The sequence below is a fragment of the Synchiropus splendidus genome, chromosome 4, assembly GCF_027744825.2.
Source record: "Synchiropus splendidus isolate RoL2022-P1 chromosome 4, RoL_Sspl_1.0, whole genome shotgun sequence".
Classification (NCBI taxonomy): Eukaryota; Metazoa; Chordata; class Actinopteri; order Syngnathiformes; family Callionymidae; genus Synchiropus; species Synchiropus splendidus.
Window position 1 is genome coordinate 8,969,031 of NC_071337.1, and position 18,533 is coordinate 8,987,563.

Consider the following 18,533-nt stretch of genomic DNA (forward strand, 5'->3'; position numbering starts at 1 on the left):
AATTACATAACGCGTCTGTGAAGGGACTGCAGGCCGCCTCCAAAAGACCCTTATTTCTCTCTGAGACTCCATGAAAGTCTCAGTGACATTATTAACCTCACTTACTCATTTTAAGCTGCGGGGCTTGTTTTGTGAAATGTTGTTGTTGCGCACATCTGAGCACCATGGATCCTTTGCTTTTCAGGCGACACATTTTTTTTTTTGTTGTTGTTGTAAACTCAACAATTATCATGTGAACTCTCAATGGTTCCGGCAAAATGGTTAAGACCTTCATTTTTCACTAAAACATTCTGAAACAAAAGAGTGTCCGACAAACCCACAATGCACGCTGGTCATGTTTGCACTTCTAGAAAAGTCAACTTTTTAATGGCACACTGACATTGCAGGTGGAAGGGCCCCTCTCTGAACCCCAGACCAGATGTTATTGTGCCGTAATTAACATGGGATCCCTGGTATGGCTAACAATACTTCAGCAGCTAAGTGAGGATTAGTCGGATTAAAATATTAATGGAAAGCATGAGACACATCACCGTCATGAGAGTACAGAGGCTTTTATCCAACGTAAACATTTATGTGCCCATACAGAGGTGGTACAGTTCAAGGCAGGCAAGACTCGAACCCACATTTTCCAGGTCTTGCTTTTGTCCCAGAATATTCAATATTTTTGCCACAGCTTCAGTCACTTCCTTAGTTCCTTATTCACCAAGTAACACAGAGTATGTGCCCGTTATTACCGTATGTATCGATCTCTTTCTTTCTCACCGGACTGAACAATTCATTGTATTGCGATCGAAACTGTGATTCCAGATGACATGATCATGTCATGTGCTGTTAATTTCTCCACGTGTTTTTCTTGCCTATCTCAGATGTAAATACAGAATAAAAATGGCGACTGCGCCCAATAATTCCATGCAAGATCACATGCCCTATTTTAGCTTTAGCTAGACTTCAGCTGTACCAAAAAAGAATTAATCTGGATAAAAAAGTCGATCATTTCGCAGTAGTTCCTGCCTGCAGACCTGCGCACTAAACTGGTGTTTCCCACCTGTACTTTCTTCAGCCACGTTTCTCTTAAATAACATTTTATTTGATTCTTAGCACATATTTTTCATTCTTGTCTTCAAAAAATTTGGTTTCAAATATCAATTTAGGCTCCATATTGGCAGGTATGTTGTGATCCGATATGTATCCCGATACAGGAGTGGTGATGCGACACATTGTTATATATCTTGATACTGTAAATTCAGCGATTATAATAACCATTATTTTAAAGCGGGAAATAATCAGATGCAGTCCAATATTATGTGCATGAAAACAAGTTTATTGTTATGATTTCTCTCCAGCTATACTTAACACCAAGTATAAAATACATGTCACAAAAGCAACAGCAAGTATCTATGTATCTATCGAGTATCGCGATATGTCAGCCAAAATATCGATTTTAATATCACAATATTATATACTTAATACAGAGAAAATATACTCACATATTGTGAATATGTGAGTATATTTTCTTACACCCCTAATAGCAATGATGCAATATTTATTTTTGTCAATGTTACTGTATGATGAGAATAAAGTTTCATGAGAACAACACCGTGAATGAAGCTGAAATGTTACAGAAAAATTGCAGTTCATTTTTCTCCCAAAAAATTGTTGAGGTCTCTGTAGGGTCATAGAGAAGAGGGGAAAAGGGAGCTCTGACTGTGGCAAAGGTGATACTGAAGTCAGTGGATAGGCGTATTCAAATCGAGAGTGTCTGTGCACGTAGTGTGGGAGGGAGATATGATCCGCAAAGTCTGAATTCCAATTCCTTCTTTAATCCTCAACCTCAAAAATGCGTGCTCCTGCGAGGGACATGGGCTTTCCCATGTTAAGTTGAGGAGCAGGATTGAGGAAAGTAGCCTCCTAAATTTTAAATTTCGCTCGCACTTCATATAGGATTAAGGAAGAACCAGGCAACCCAGTAGGGATGCACTGAATATATTTGGCCAGATAAGCAACAAAAAAGCATTTGACCTTTCACCAGTGAGGCCAAATAGTTGCATGTCACACGATCACGAATGATGATTTTCGCTTCAAATTGTGATGTATTAGAACGTGTTTTTCAAATATAAGAATGCTGATGTCCCACACATTCCCTCCTTATTTGATAATTTGTTCGTTGTCCATGGTGTCAAGTATCAAGTGCAGCTTGCTCCAACCATTCTCATGTCAACTCCTCAGTGCAAAGTGTGAATTGAACACCAGTTTTGCGCAATGCTACCCCCAAAGTCTGAGGACATATCTGTATTTAAGAGGTGCCCCGTTTCTAAATCCACTGGTGGCCAGGTTCATCCAGTGTAGAGAAATGAATGATCCTTTGAGTGGTCCATTTTTTTCTTTGTTTTGTTTTTTGTTTCTTTCATGATGTGTCAAAAATATGTTTTATGAATCAGGTAAAAAAAAGTGTCGGACTACTTGAACAACAAAATGACTCTGAAATTCTTTCACACTGCTGTGTATTTCAAAGTGACGGTTCATCTTGCTCACACTATGGATCACTCCAGAACCTGGACAGGGACAAGTGCTTCCCTTTAAAGTCTTGGTTTTTTATGTGATCCTGGCTTAAGTGGGCTCCACTCCAACGTAACCAAACCCTGGAGACTGAAACCATTCCATGAAATATCAAGAACGATGGATGGAAAATATGGCTCTCTAGGACGCATGACGTACACATGATCTATATGTCTCCATTAATCCCAGAACATTTAACAGTCAGTGGGATAATGACGCTGCAGCTCACTGGGCTTCATATAATCGTCTCCATGGTAACTGAGCCCATTTCAACTGTAAACACCTGTCACATTTGGATGCTGCTCAGAATGCTGCGAGGCTGTAATTCCACCTGTCTAATCTGATTTCTCCAAATAAGATGAAAGTTTGACAAGCCGCTGGACCCCGGGAGGCGACGCACAGTAAACACTCGACTGGGCACACACACGTGAACACGCTCGCTCCAGCCCAGGCATGTATAATCACACATGCCGCATTCACACGTTTAGCAACATTTGTCACAGATCCATACAGAAGTAATGAAACATGAAAACTGGCAGCACATAAAATCTTGTTACCCGGAATGCCTGGCGGAATTTTTTTTTTTTTCTTCCTCTCTTAAACTTTATTCAAACTGGCAGGCTGAACACTTTCTGCATATTTTATACAGAGCAACAGCCCGCAGACCTTTAGTGACAGCAGCTTGTTTTGGTTTTTCGACTCCATTTGAAATATTTCTTGATGAACTTTGGGAGTGTTTTTTTTTTCTTCTTTGGGTTGCATTGGTCAGAGGATCCAAATAACCAGTGGCAGAGGAGAAATAATTTTCAGAAATATAATGCATCCAAATCTATGGAGTGCACACTTAAAATATACTCAAATACACTTCAATATCTCACAGTTTTAGAGGAAATTTAGAGTCAGAACAATCTTCCAGCATGTTCAGTTTCTGACTAAAAGCACATGGATGCACAGAATATTGAATTAAACACTGAACACACACACACGCACACATCAGATCAAATTAGATTCCAACACAAAGGAGTCCAGACTCCTTCCATCTGCTTCAGCAGAGCACAGCTTTCCACTTGTTGCCCCGCAAACACAAAGCATCCTCATCTTTGAGAGGCCATAATTGGGTATGATGGGTGTCACAGCAACATATTCTGCTCTAGATAGTTCAGATATTCTTTGGCATGTGAGTCAAGTGAGTGATGCTTTGTTTTTGTTTACAATAAACCGTGCTCATACAAATTTTGCTTGAAGTATGGTCTCATATTAGAGATTATTGCTGTGTCAAAATGGATTAAAACTGCATGGTCATCTGTGTGAAATTTGGTTTATTTGTGTGAGTCTCAGAAAATCTTTAACACAGGAGTCTGACCAGACATTAGAAGAAAACGCAGAGTAGCGATTTCAGCGCAAACCGCAGAACACCTACCCTGTACTATTTATGTAAATTCAAAGAACAGACCCAAACGTATTGCCTCATAAAAACGACACTTTTAGATACTGACAAACAATTGCGTTGCTCTCAAGAGGTAAACAATATCAAAGAACATCACATCAAAGCAGTAAGTGTGTTGGTGCTGTCACGAAAGGTGCACAGCTGGTGGCGGAAAAAACTGGAGTCAGACGTGATACTCTGTGCACAATTACCATTAATCGGAACGCGATTCTTCCACTGTGACTCTGTAGCAGCCGCTTATCGTATGTTGGATCAACAATACTGTAGTCAGAGATGTGGATTATCCCTGCGACTTAAGACATTAATTGGCTTGTCACAGCTCATAAACAACCCAAGCCACACTGCTTTCCCAGAAACCAATTGAAATGTTTGTGAGGAGTCGGTTAGCAAAAGATTCCCATTTGAATGACACAAACATTCGTGCGCGCTCTGGATGAATTGCTCGTATACTTTCTTTCACTGTCGCTGAACAGGTGTGCGACCATGCAAATCAGCCCCAAAAGATTTAGAACGTTGGTGCATTACGATTCCCTCCGCTATGGACGGGGTGAGCCTATGTAGATCACTAGCAATAAATGTGGAAACACTTGCAAACAAGACATTGATGCCCAACTGGGGAGAGCATGAATCAGACAGATGCTGTGGGGAAATTGTCTAATGCTTCATTTGACCTACAAGGATTTCTTGATAGCGTCCATCCACTATTTTACTTCCACTATACACGACATTGGGGTTGTAGTCATGTGTCCCAGACAACACTTTATCCAGAAACCTTATCCACTTTTCAATTGGTATAATGAAGTGATCCCAGTAGGGTTTAGTTTCAAGTCCACCAAACTCAAGACCAAGTCTAGACAGAGACCGCAGCATACGGACATCAAAACATGCAGAGGGTCCAGGACCGATTTCAGACAAAGACCAATGATGAAGGCCAAACCATGGCCAAGACCGTTCCCAGTCTCTATGCAGAACCAACTGCCAGTTTTCCAAGAAAGTAGTGAAGTGATTTCATGGGAAAAAAATTGCAATATATTTTGCAGTGACAAATAAAATGTGTGAGTCACTATGAGACTTCTTCTTCTGCGTACAGTTTGGTGCCAGTCTTGATCTTGCTGTGAAGCCCCTTCATTGGTCTTAGTCTCGACTTGGTCTTGGAAAGGTCTCTATGATCTGGCCGAAGTCTAGACTCTGTGTTCTCGAACACTGGTTTGCAGATCACTGGTTATACTCTCGTCTGTCCAGGGTCTTCCTCCTCCCAGTAGGATTTGCCCGGAACACTTCACGAGGGAGGCATCCAGACAAAATACCTAATCCACCACCACTTTCGTGTTTACTGAGGTGCAGTGGTTCTACTTGGAACCACGTCCAGGGAATTAAGTCTAGCCACCTAGTGGAGTGAAGCCATTTATACTGCTTGTATCCGGCTACTATTTGGGTGAATGTAGGTGAGGGTATGAACATCCTGTCGATCAAGTGGTATATCAAGAGTGTCACCTCATCTCTTGGGCTAAAATACAACAAAGTTGCTACACTAAGGTGACTACAACCCACTTTAAGACCAGAACAGTTGGGCTTTCTAGACTGTCAATAGACTGGAGTAACAGATTCAAATATAGGTGACATAACTGTACTTTACCATGATTTTTTTATTATCATTTTTAGCTAATATCACCCATCGTGACTCACCAGTGAATAGGACCACAAGATACCAAAGCCATTCCATCTGGAGAACGATCTTTTTCTTTATATATGGCAGGTCATTCAACCTGTTTCTGACTTATGGCCTACTGCCACAGACTTAAACTTGCATAACTTTATCTGGCCATTTCACATGCAACTGCAAACCATTCCACTGAGAATTTAAGGTCCCAGTCTGAGGGAGCCATCCTGGCTACATAAATGCAGCCCATAAAAAAAAAAAATATGCACCAAACTTATGATTAAGTGCAGGGGCCAATTCCTACTGGAAGCAGGACAGGCTTATTATCAGGAATATGGCCTCGGCAGTCACCATATGGGGACCAAATGGCCCGGCTTTGCACCCCACACTCTAAAGGTACCTCCCAGAGGACACTCCAGGGTACATGGGCCAAAGCCTTCCTTTTTTCAAAGACGCTGCTGAGGGTGAAAAAATACTGGTGTTTTTCCTTTACCAATGCAATGATCTCAAAATCACGCACACCTGTCGCGCAAATAGGTGAAGATTATCATTTTGCACAAGTCAATTTTCACAATAATATAAGGCCAATGCCTCACGCCAATTTCCTCACACAGCTGGCAAGTGTACATGTGCACAAACAACATGCAATTTGATTTGCCGCCATCCCATCTTACCACATTCTCCACTGGCTATTGTGTATGATTTGTCACATTGCGCTGCCAGAGTTGCTTCAGTAGATGACTGACACGAAATAGAAAAGAGGCAGTCGGTGGGAACGGTCGGAAGGGGCTATGCCGTAAGGCGATGGTTGAGTTAGTTACACCATTTCTCCCACTACACACTGGCATGCGGGCAGATATTGAAAATGTTATTAGTACCACATTTGCAGGCCTTATAAAACTGCCACAGAGCTGGATGCTTTTCATACATCTTCCACGGAAACGTGTCACACCGTCATTTGTGTTGCGTCTCCAGCACACGCTCAGGTAATCGTTCAATGATGGCACATTGCATTTGCAAGCCATCTCTTTAGTCACTCCCATTTTACGTCCTTGATATGCTTCAGCAACACATGACAGATTCCATAAGATGGCTCTCAAATCAATCTTCTTTACAACTAATTCGATACCAGCCGCAGAACTCAACCTTTAAGTTGAAGGATATTTATTACATCAATCTGGCTTCCAGATTTCTTTCTTCTTTCTTTTGTCAAATAAATGAAGATGGATCGGCCTCAATCGCAGAGTGGAAAGACTTTGGTACAAATCTATCTGGAATCGATTCATTCAAGATATACAGCCAAAAATTAAAGCAATGCTATATAATATGATGTGCAAAGATGCATGATCCTGAGTAAACCATATAAATTGACTGGTGGAGAAAAAAAAGTTGATTTTAGTTTAAATGTAATTTTGACTCTACCGCTGTCCAAGGTGCTGAATCTGGGGAGGATGGCTGGATGGATGATAGAAATTATAAAAAGAATAATATTAATTCTAGCCGTATGGAAGAAGCTGTGAACATGTTTGTTGTCATATAATCTTGGATATAGAAACTGTTAAAACACAACCGGCAATGAGCAATTTTTAGTCGCTAGCAAGTTTATGATGAAAGATTTAAAGAACTTATTTTAGATTTTAGCTATTTTCATAATGCTCATTCATGAAAGACTTGGCTTTAAAAAAGCCTGAGAAACTTGGTAGCAAAAAGAGCTTGGAAATAATCTTTTTTTTTTTTGAATGAATAAAAAAGAAAAAAACTTTTTTATAAATGTTTTTGCAAAAAAGGAGGAAAAAAAAATGACGTGAGGTGGATGATATCAGTGAGTACTACTAAGACTTGTACTTCATTTAAAGACAGTAGTAAATGTATTCAAGACTTGACTTGAATCCAGACTAATTGTATCTGAAACATACTTCATTTTTTTCTATCTTAAACTGCAACCTATTATCATGTAGCTAGTCAAAGAAGAAAAGGGGAAGTATTGGATTTAATTCTGTTTTCCTCACTAAGAATGAATGTGTGGCTTCCACCACAATACAAAGGCATCAGTGGGGCAAAAAAACAAACACTAAAACGATGGTGATTTATGAAAACTTAAAAGTTCATGAAGAAAGATTAATTTAGATTTTAGCTACTTTCATATGCTCATTCATGAAAGACGTGGCTTTAAAAATACTGAGAAACTTGGTACCTAAAGGAGCTTGGAAATAAACTTTTTTTCAATGAGCTAAAAAAATAATAATTATTCTAAATGTTTTTGCAAAAAAAGAGAAAAAAAAACTGAAAAAAATACCAGTGAGTACTTAAGATTTGTACTTCAGTGAAATACAGTAGTAAATGCATTCAAGACTTTACTTGAATCCAGACTAAATGTATCTGAAACATACCTCATTTTTTTTTTTTATCTTAAACTGCAACCTATTATCATGTAGCTAGTCAAAGGAGAAATGAGCAAACAAACTTCAGGTGAGGATACAAGTGGTACAGTACAGTATAGAGGTTGTCAAGGTCACCATGTTGGGAAAAAATGGAACCTATAACGGCTACTTTGACAGGCTAGTATAAATAAAAATGTAGCCTGTGTTTGTTGAAGTGTTTGATCCAGTGCGCGCCATCCAATGCTTTGGATTCTGATGAATAAAATAGCCTTGTGGGGAGACTGCAGAAATACATACTGGCACGCGGAGTGGAAAATATTGTGATTTTCACTTTCCGAGGTCAGTGCATGATCCTGAGTAAACCATATAAATTGACTGGAGGAGAAAAAAAAAAAGTCCCCAGTTGATTTTAGTTTAAATGTAATTTTGACTCTACCGCTGTCCAAGGTGCTGAATCTGGGGCAGCTGAAGGCCACAGCTGACTTTTAAAAGCACTACTGGGGACAAATCCCATTTCTGAGATGGCCAATATTCCACTTTGAATCATTTCCCTCATCTGCCAAGCACATGAGAGTCTAAATATAGAACCTTGTCAAGTCGCATCCAGGGAAAAACCAACCAAGTGCAACAAGTACAGTAATTTTTTATCATTTCAATCCAAAAAAAAGGAGGTTTTTCAAGATTAATCCAGTGCGCTGGGAACATCTGTGACATACATGTTTTTTTTTTTGCTTTGTTTTTTTTTTTTTTTTTTTTCACGAATGGATCAACCTTGTAAGTCCTTTCATTATTATAACTCCCCCTTGCAGACTGTGAGGCTGAGGCTGGTGTAAAAAAATGTATTGTGGTAAGTAGTATTTTATTGCCTTTTGTAACACTGTCCCTGGCCACCATTTTGTCGTCCAGAAAGAAGGGTTAATAAGATCCCTCTGCTAACACACAACTTAGCCATCACCCCTGGTTTGCTCATCTTTGCTATAGGGGGATGTGGCCCTGGCCACCAGATCCATTAGTTCCAACAGCAGCCGCGGGAATAACACAAGATGCTATTCATTGCACAGCCATGGCCAAGCAATTACTCGTACCAGCACAGTACAGTAATTATAGGGTATGCCGAATATGAAAATCATAACCACAGTTTTTCCTTGCATGTAAACATCTCCAAAAAACAAAAGTAACAAAATACATTTGTTTCAATTCACTCCAGCGAACTGTTTATGTTCTATGGTATTGTATGAATTCTTATGAGAGTTATCATCTGGGTGTGTGGACTCTGTATTGAATGGAGAAGTATTGGATTTCATTCTGTGTTCCTCGCGAAGAATGGATGTGTGGCTTCCACCACAAGACAAAGGCAAAATACAAACACCAAACGATGGTGATTTATGACAACTTGAACTGTTCCAGCATTAGATTTCCGGACACAAATTTTGTTTTTGAGTGGCATGGTCTTTGTTGAAGTTTTGTCTGTTTATATGAATGAATGATGTTCATATGTGCCGAAAACAGGGATTAAAAAAAAGCTATCCCTGAATTCCAATTATATTTTCAAGAAATGTGATTAAAAAAAAAAAAAAAAAAAAAAAAAAAACATTTTGTGGTGTTGGTTGTTGCATATGAGACGCTTGCCAGACATTGTAGAACACAGCAAACACCAACTCAATAAAATAACTTCTACGCGAATGTGCTGCCAAAAGGCCTCATTGTCGTACATTTGACATTGTTTGAGGGTTGCCAAAGAAGAAATGCTTGCCAAATCTAATAGCTTGACACCACTTGAATGCAGCAGTGTCAGGCTGCTTGGGAGAAGTCTGTGCTTTCTGAGTGCTTTAATGGCAACTTAATCACACATGTGGTGTCTGTTCTAAATGTAACTTAAAGGAAGACGCTATCAACGCCAGCGTGGGCAATAATGTTTTCCCAGTGCTAACGTTTGTTTACTCCAATATCCCAACATGACAGATGCTGTCACTATCATTCTTTAGAATAACCTCAGAGGCACTGAAAAGCCCCCCAAAACACACAAAAACTGAGATCCTGTTATTTATATCTATTGAAAAGCCTATTGCTTACATTGTACTACAGGTATAGGAAAAGCAATTGACAGACAAAACCGACCAGCTTTTCCATACCAAGTGTATCTCAACATGGCAGACATAGTCGCTGCAAAATGCCAATAAAATATACCCTTTTATGCAATGAAAACTAGGTAAGTCGCACAAGCCAGGGTGAAGGTGGTCCTCAACAAGCCTAAAGAAAAAGTTTGCAAACTCAGTGTAGAGACATGTTTAAAGTCTGTTTGCACTACAATAATTTCAAACGTTTGGTGAAATCAAATGAAAAAGATGATGGAAATAATTGAAATTTAAATGCTGCCACTGCCTCCCTTTGTTCAGCTGCAGTATTTGCTGCTATTTAGAATGACTTCAGCGAAGTTGATGGCCATTGTTTCAGTCGACAGCAGCTTTAAAAGACATGAAATTTGCTTCATAATTGTCAGAGTAATGATCGGCTGCGTGGACACCCCTGGATTTAATCAAGAGAAAAAATGTATTATTCACTAAACCACTGTCCTCCACGGATACTGCAATTACCCCCTATGGAATACGCCGATGACTCCAGTGATGTTTTAGGCGCATTTGGATGAAGCGCGTCTCACGCGTGCTCAACAGATGGAACGTGAAGGGAGCACCGAAGACGAGAGAGGATGCTGGGAGGCTCGTTCACACTCCCCCGTTGTCGCGTTCCAGTTGTCACTCAGGTTTAGCCTCACATCAGGCACCTGCTTGCGTCCGACTCCGAGTATCCCCAAAATCTGCTTACGGAGAAGCGGAGGGGAGTTTAAGAGGCGGCACTGCGGCAGATAGGACGGAGAGCGATTGGAGCTCGGTGGGAGCGCAAGTACTTTTCAATGGGCGTTCTGTTGCACGGTGGGATGCCACTTCGAATGCCAGACACTCCAGCCCCTCTTCAAACTTAATTCAGCCTGAACTGGCTACCCCCGGGAGCCAAGAAGAATATGTTGGGGTTTTTTTTTACCACGCAATCGCTGCTGCTGATAGGACAGGTCCTGCGCGCGTGTGTGGGTCTTCTGCACACTGCGCAAAGTTGCGAGGGCATGTGCTCCAACCGGACTGGCATTCACGATCGAACTGAACGCGTTTGACGCACGATCTCACCACAATGTTTGGCAAATCCTGAGCATTTTACTGAGCTCGATATGTCATCCGGACGAGGAGGCAAAACAGGAGGTAGAATGCGATTGGTTTCAAGGGATCATTCACTCACCTGATCGCTGTCAGTAGTGGTTATTTGACACGGCGACTATCCCCAGCTCTGTTCCCAGGATACAAATTAAGTTTCCCATCCATGGCACGTCTGAGGTGTGAGGCAGACTATCATTCATTCATCCTCGCCACTATTCACGAGCTTCTTCACACCAGCGAATCCCGATGGTTTATCTCTTCATGCGCCTGAGAAGCAGGCTCCTCCAGAAAATTGAAAAAAAAAATATATGGATAGAATTCGATAAAGCGGGCGCAAAAATTAAGTGGTGGCTGACCGCACAAAAGTAGCCATTGATCACGTTTAGAGGGGGCGAAGAAAACGGATGCTGTTCTCCTCCAAGGTTTGTTCAAAGAAGATTAATCCTTGTCATATGTTATCCTCGGTTTTGCGCATTCGGGGTTGAGCTGTATATCCAAGAGAAGACGCGCTCGCAGCACCGCGGCAGCACTGGCAGAGCGCGCTGTTCTTACTGAGGATGCCCGTTATACTCCAAGTCCACACAAGCTCTTCCTTCGCAGCCGGAGAAAAAGGTGGAAAACGCACCACACGTGAATCATTTCTTCCTCCGTTTTAGTTCCCGTCACTTCCTGCTGAGAGAGGTTGAGGCTTTGTTTGGGTAGATCTCTGGTGTTTCGGCATTCAGTCGGTGTCCACAGGCAGCGGCGCGCAGTCGGGCATCTGGCTTACCCCGCAGTCGCTCACAAGCCGGGGACGGTGAGGCGCGCCCCCGCGATCCTCCACCGAGAATCCGCCAGGCGCGTTCACGCACACCGCCCCCTCCTCACACACTTTTCCCTTTTTGGCAAACCGGACCTGGTGACGTCAAGCACGCGTAGTATTTCAAATGAGAGAAATACGGTTTTTTTTTCTTCTTCTCCAGACTGTATTGGTTTTTCTCCCTCGATGGTTTTCAGCAATTACAATGTCAAATTGATTTAGTCTTTTTTCCGGGATTTTCTAAATGAATTTATAGATGAAATTGAGCGGTATTGATTCATTAATACATACGGAATAAATGCAGAAAAATGCGTATTAAATGAGTAAATCAAGTAAAATAAAGACTGGCTTTATTTTATTTTATCACCAACCAATACATGGTTGAGTGTTTTTCCTTAAGACATATGGGCAACACTCCCTGAACCAGCAGGGATTTTATCTCTACAAGTCTCACAGTCACTACCTGTTGGCTTTTATTTATCTGGGGCCACTCCCTGCTTCTCAACTGGTTTCCATAACCTTTCTACACGTTTTCAAAGCCACATTTTCTATGTCACCCCTGGGTGGAGCAACAGGTATTTCTCTAGTTGGCCTTTTATTTTTATTTTTATTTTTATTTTTTTCTGATCATGCAGTGCAACACACAGCATAACAGAATGGTAGTTATTGCTTCATTTTAGGACAAACATATGTGGCTATCTTTGACTTTACCAGTCTGAAATGAAGGTCAGGGTTTGGGTTTGTCCAACATGTTATTATCCAGCTCACATCCTTGCTCCTTTCCAAGTTAGCTTCCATTCTCATCTCCGTATCTGCCACCATCCCCTCCACACTCACCCCATACCTCCGCCCACTTCCAGCTGTGCCACAGCAGCACTGAAACTGCTCCGAAAATCCAGGCCTGTGATGTTGCAGCTGGACGCCTCTTGTACTCATTCACAGTGATCACTGGCTGACTCCTTTAAGACATGTTGTTCTTACTCCTTTATATTTTACTTACCAACATATGAATTTTGCCCGTGACGGACTACTTTTGATTGTTTGTTATTTTTGGAATGTTTTCGGCATTGCTCATTTTATGTTGAACGTCAACACTGTGGCACACTGTGTCACACAGATGTGTGTCACACAAATCTCACAAACAGGCGTTGTTCAGTACGAACTGCTACATCAGTGCAGGTAAAGTTATTCCATCGTCTCCTGCAAGCACATATGGGCAGTGTGGAGATACAAACTGCGTCATACATCAACAAATAAAAGGTGACAACCGAGCCTCTACAGTGTAAAATAGCTTTTGAATCAACAAACTTTGTTCTCAGAGATGTCAACAGTGAGCTAGGTTTCATACTACGATCGAGTCACAATGATAAAAAAGGGCATCAAAAGCTTTCAGGTCTCATGGTGATGAGTTTCACACCCACTCAGTCTGTGGTAGATTACACCTTTTCATATGGGCCAGAACTAGTGAACTTCAGTTGTGGTTTATGGTTAGGTGTGTGTACTAAGTATATATAGCTGAAACCATATCCCCAACCCCAGCCGTGTACACAGTGGCACACAGAATGGTGTGATCGTAGCATGCTGCATCAACTAGTGATGGGTAGATGAGGTATCATGAAACAGTGTTGCAGGGTTGATGGATTTTCCAAGTCCAAAAATGTAATAGCAGACAGTGCCATCTGGTGGCCTCATGAAACTTCATCAACTCTTCAATACTGTGTCACGTCTCATCAACCGAAGAAGAAGTGTGTGCAACTGTAGTGCGGCAAAATGAGTCTTCTGCGCCTTTTGAAAGTGTCACGCATCGTAAGCTATGTTAAGGTTTGTTGGTTGTTCTGTTGGCTGCTTCTGGTTTTATTTTTGATGGTGTTGTTGTGTCTTCCTGTGTACACCTTGTCTGTCTTGTGCCCTCCTAACCCTGCTATTGTCTATACCTGTGCCAATGTTTTGTTGCCTTCAAGTGTTCACATTGTGTGTAATTTGTGAGTGTGTATCAGCCATGTGTAAGTCCAGTCCAGTCCTGACAAGTTAGTCAAGTTTCGCCTTCCTTCCTATGTGAAGCATTTGACGCCATGGGTTGTAGTTTTTTGTGTTGAGTTTTTGTTCATTATTGTTTTGACTATTATTCTGATATTTCCCTCCTTTTGTGGTGCACCTTTTCTTCTTTGTTTTTTTGGGGAGATCACAACATAAACTTTTCATCACTTTGTCTTTGTAATTTCATCCCCTTTATTTGAATCACAAATAAAGGGGAAATAATGGATTTTCAGATTATATTTTCGGCATGTATTATTATTATTATTTTTTAGAGTATTTACCATTTTTTCATTTATTATCATCATCAATAGAGATCAAACAATGAGGTATAAATAAATGAATAAATACGCACATTAACAGCAATAAAATGAAGTGTGTTTGAGTTTTACATTGTTCCACATTTGTCTACACATTTAGTCGAATCGTTGAACTGCTCTAAGACTCAAGAATGACACTTTTTCAGTATTGTTTTTTTGTTGGCAAAGCAGACATAACAGACACATATTAGCCATCTATCAACCAGTGAACCCTGCGCCCAGAGGAAACATTTCAGACCAAATATACTGTTATATTTTCCTTCTGATGAATGATGTGGGAGCCTCAACCATGTTCGCTACTAATGCTCCGAGGACAGGAATCAAAGTGAAAATGAAGTCCGTATCTGTGCAGACAAAAATGGACTTCATGACAGAGATTTAAAAATTGCTTCTTGCTGAACTCATTGAATAGAGTGTCGGATGATAGCAGGGAAATAGCGGCTATCATGGCGGTGGTTTATGACAGATTATAGAGCGTCAGCGCGCAGCTATTACACACAAACTAGAATGGATGTGAAATCCCTTTTATTTGTATTCCAAGTCAGTTTTGCTCTAATCCTTTATTGTATGAGACGCGCTTGCTGGGTTTTAAGAAAGCCCAAAGAGCACTTACATTTGTACTTTAATTAGTTAGTTTTACAGAAATTATGAGTTCATTATTTCATCATCCTGAGAAAACAAAATGAGATCCTCTTATGGTCGTAGTAATCTTCTTTCATAGTCTTTCATAGCACTTTTTCTTCTTTGTCAAGAGAAAACAAACTTGAAAAATAAAGCCTGGATTGCAGGGAAGAGCATTTTTGGCATCACTTGCTGTTATTTGAAACTCAAAAAGCTGCTTTATAGACAACATATTTAACTCCAAAAAACAACATGGGGATTGTAATAACAGAGTAAAAGATATAAAAGTTTGTCGGCCAAAAAATGGGTCCACCATCCATTCATTCTGTCATTCACAAACAGAACATTATATTTTTTCTAGTTGCATCTAAATATACTTGCATGTATATATTCATGAAGCTCTTAACTGCAGCACGTGCGCTGCAGCTTGTTAACTAAAGGACTGAAAGCGCGCTGTCATCAAGGAACCGTCTCGAGATCCCAGCAGGGGAAACAGGCTACCAAGGCTGACCTCCACTTCTGGTGTCCATGCTTCACAAGACAGCTGGGTCATACATTGTGTTGTTCATGCAACTGCATCCTGCATGTACCATGCATGTACACATCAGCACAAGTCAGGAGGGTCTCTTGACCCAATTAGCAGACATCTGCCGTGGCCAGAGGCAGACTGGGGCTGAGGAAAACTCTATGTACATGGTATTTGTGGCGTCAAAAGTATACACATATATGTCATATATTGTGTTTTGAGCATGAATTGAGCACCGACACATTACTCCCTTTTTTTTCCATTGCCTCTATCAAGGAGATTATGTTTTATTATTGTCTGCGTCGGAAGAAAAAGAAGAAAAAAAAGGCATTTTGTTACACCATATGTTAAGTTGTCATCTATAATGCATTATTATGGCATTCATAAGGTTTTATTGTATAATGGTTTATTGACATTACTGAATGAAGATTCATATCTACCATCATTTTCCGACTATAAGGTGCTTTTCTTACAGTCTGACCCCAGGGTCTTAAACAACAATGTGTCTACTGTAGGGATTATTACAAGCTTGAGAGCGTCATGCTGCAAAATATTGAGCCTCCTCTCATCAACCCGATGGAATCACAGGTGTCACAGGTGTTTTATTTAACCTAAGGCGCTCAAAATGTGCTGTTTTTGGTTGTGTGTTCGCAGTTCCACCGACAGAGTCGATCTCCTGCAGCACCAGAGACAAGAAGCAGCACCTGAGACCGGCTGTGGCGTCGGAACTTTGGCCACGCAGGCAAAAACAGCGCATTTTGAGGCGCTTTAATGTGAATAAAAGATGTGACATGTTCATGATTCAAATTCACAACATTCCAGAGTTTGTTTCATGAGTCAGTCTCAATGCTGGATCTACGTTTTCAAGAATAGTTTAGATGGGATCCTCCTACATTTTTTAGCTGGGTGCACCACTGACCTTTCAACGCAGCACCACTGCACTCGCAGTTTATAGATTGATATTCCTATTTTCCTTCTTAAATTTAGTGGGTGGGGCTTATATTCCGGTGCACTCTTTTGTCCGGAATTTACGGCATGTATAGCAACTTATGGCTAGATTTCTAGCATATAAAAAGGCACAAAATTATGTTATGTTTAAAAATTTAGACATGGTTTTATTAATAACATTAATAACATTTTTCTAACCCGTTTTATTACTTTTTTAAACATACACACTGTTACTATGTAATTACCTCTCATTAGCTCTGCTAACGTCCCCTTCCCTTTCTTAACTACTGAGTCAATACCATCATGATAAGACACTGTCAGATGCACCACACTTTCCCTTGACGCCCGCTCTCTACCATGAGAACCTTTCAACATCACTAAGCTGTACAGCTTAGCATAGCCTTGGAGTTAATAAATAAATATTTAACAGTGTCAACATAAATTTGGGCGTGTTTGTGTGTGTCCAAAGCTCGGCGTGCTAAATCCTCAGTCGGATGAGGAGCACGGTGAAAAAGCAATGGGCCATGAAGTTAACCACAGTTCCTCCCTGATCAAATGTGACAATTATGATAGCGCTTCTGGGTACAAAACTCCCTTCAGGCTTCACCATCCATTCTTTTCTTCCTCTCCTACTGCCACCTCCTCTTTCCATCCTTTAGTTTACTGGCCTTTTTCCTTCACATGCGAGCGGATTGTTTTTTTGTTTTTTTTTAATGTGTTCAGATGGACTAGTCCTACTCATTTATTAACATATTTTGTTTTGCTAGACCTGTTACAACATGTGATGCCTATTTGCTGAGCCACATAAAAGTCTCCGTTTTTTTTTATCATCTGAGGCTAAGAATCCAGTCCTTCCGGTGACAAAGATGGATCCCAGGCCCATGTATGGATCTTTAACAACCCACCTACATATCACTGGTCATTTCTGTCCATCACACTACTCTCTTCTATCTAGTCTCCCTGGTGTCCGGCTCTCTTATCTTCACTCCTACACTTTCCATTTCTCTGTACTCCTGCTGATACATGGAAGATCATCTCATGCCCAATGCACTTTGGACATTCTTCTAGTCACTGCTGCTGGAAACCCAAACAACAATATTCATTTTGAGGGTCAATGTTATTGTGGATCCATGGCTTATTTAAAAAGAAAAAAAAAAAAAAGGCATTAACCTCAGTCCAAAGCCGCAGGGATGATGATCAGCGCTTCTAAGTATGAGGACTTATTTCTCAGCAGGACACTAATGGAAGGCTTACGACGTTTTTTGGGAATGACTCCTAGGTGAGTTCTCTTATGACTGCTGAGACTATTTCACTCCTTTCAGCTTCATTTCCCAGTCCCAGCTCACCTATGGCCTCAGGTTCATCCCTGGAAAAAAAAAAAAAAAAAACAAGCTCACAGATGCACAAGGCTGGAATGCATTTTTCAAGAGGTGAGTCACTTAGTCCTCTCCAAGAAGAGAAGAACTTCTGCTGAACTCGCCGCAGGAGCCTCATAAACACAGGACTTTAGGGCTGGGACTTGAATGTGTTAATTTTGATTTATTAATCACTGAAAAAAAGGTCAATATAATTTAGCACAACGGAAGTTTCTTTCAGTGGGAACATTTGTCAGTGTATCAATGGTAGTTGCACCTGGAAAATACCTGAACACCAGCCCTTTAATCCTGCATGGGAAAGGTGCTCCTTTTCCAGAGCACTTTATTGTTCTTCTTAAAAAATCTCTCTCTCATACTTATAAATTCCATAATTTTATTTACTTATTTATTTCCGTATTCGTTTTGGTATCTGATGGGACAGTTATTGGAGTTTTTGTGAGACTCATTCCTGGACCTGAACCTGAGTGCTCCTGCCTCCCACCATGGCCCTGCCCACTCTTCCTCATGCAGTGTTTAGCAATAATAAAATGAAGAAGAAATGTATCATTCACTATTGTGACGGGTGGCCTTTTATGCTTTCTTGAAAAAGTGTCCCCCAAAGCAGCAGTCAAAAACAGAAAATGGGACAAAAAAGTTGAACCACGGACAAGAGCAGACTG

At 40.7% G+C, this 18,533-nt stretch overlaps 1 protein-coding gene across 21 annotated transcripts in view; it reads right to left on the reverse strand.

The window, feature by feature from the left end:
- Positions 1 to 12,031, reverse strand: part of adgrb2 (adhesion G protein-coupled receptor B2) — a 222,921-nt gene extending 210,890 nt beyond the window's left edge. For all 21 annotated transcript variants that reach the window (XR_008414306.1, XR_008414307.1, XM_053861371.1 and 18 more), the window contains exon 1: positions 11,333 to 12,031. The gene's annotated coding sequence lies outside the window, so the exon portion shown is untranslated. The remainder of the gene's footprint in view (positions 1 to 11,332) is intronic.
- Between the last annotated feature and the right edge of the window lie 6,502 nt (positions 12,032 to 18,533).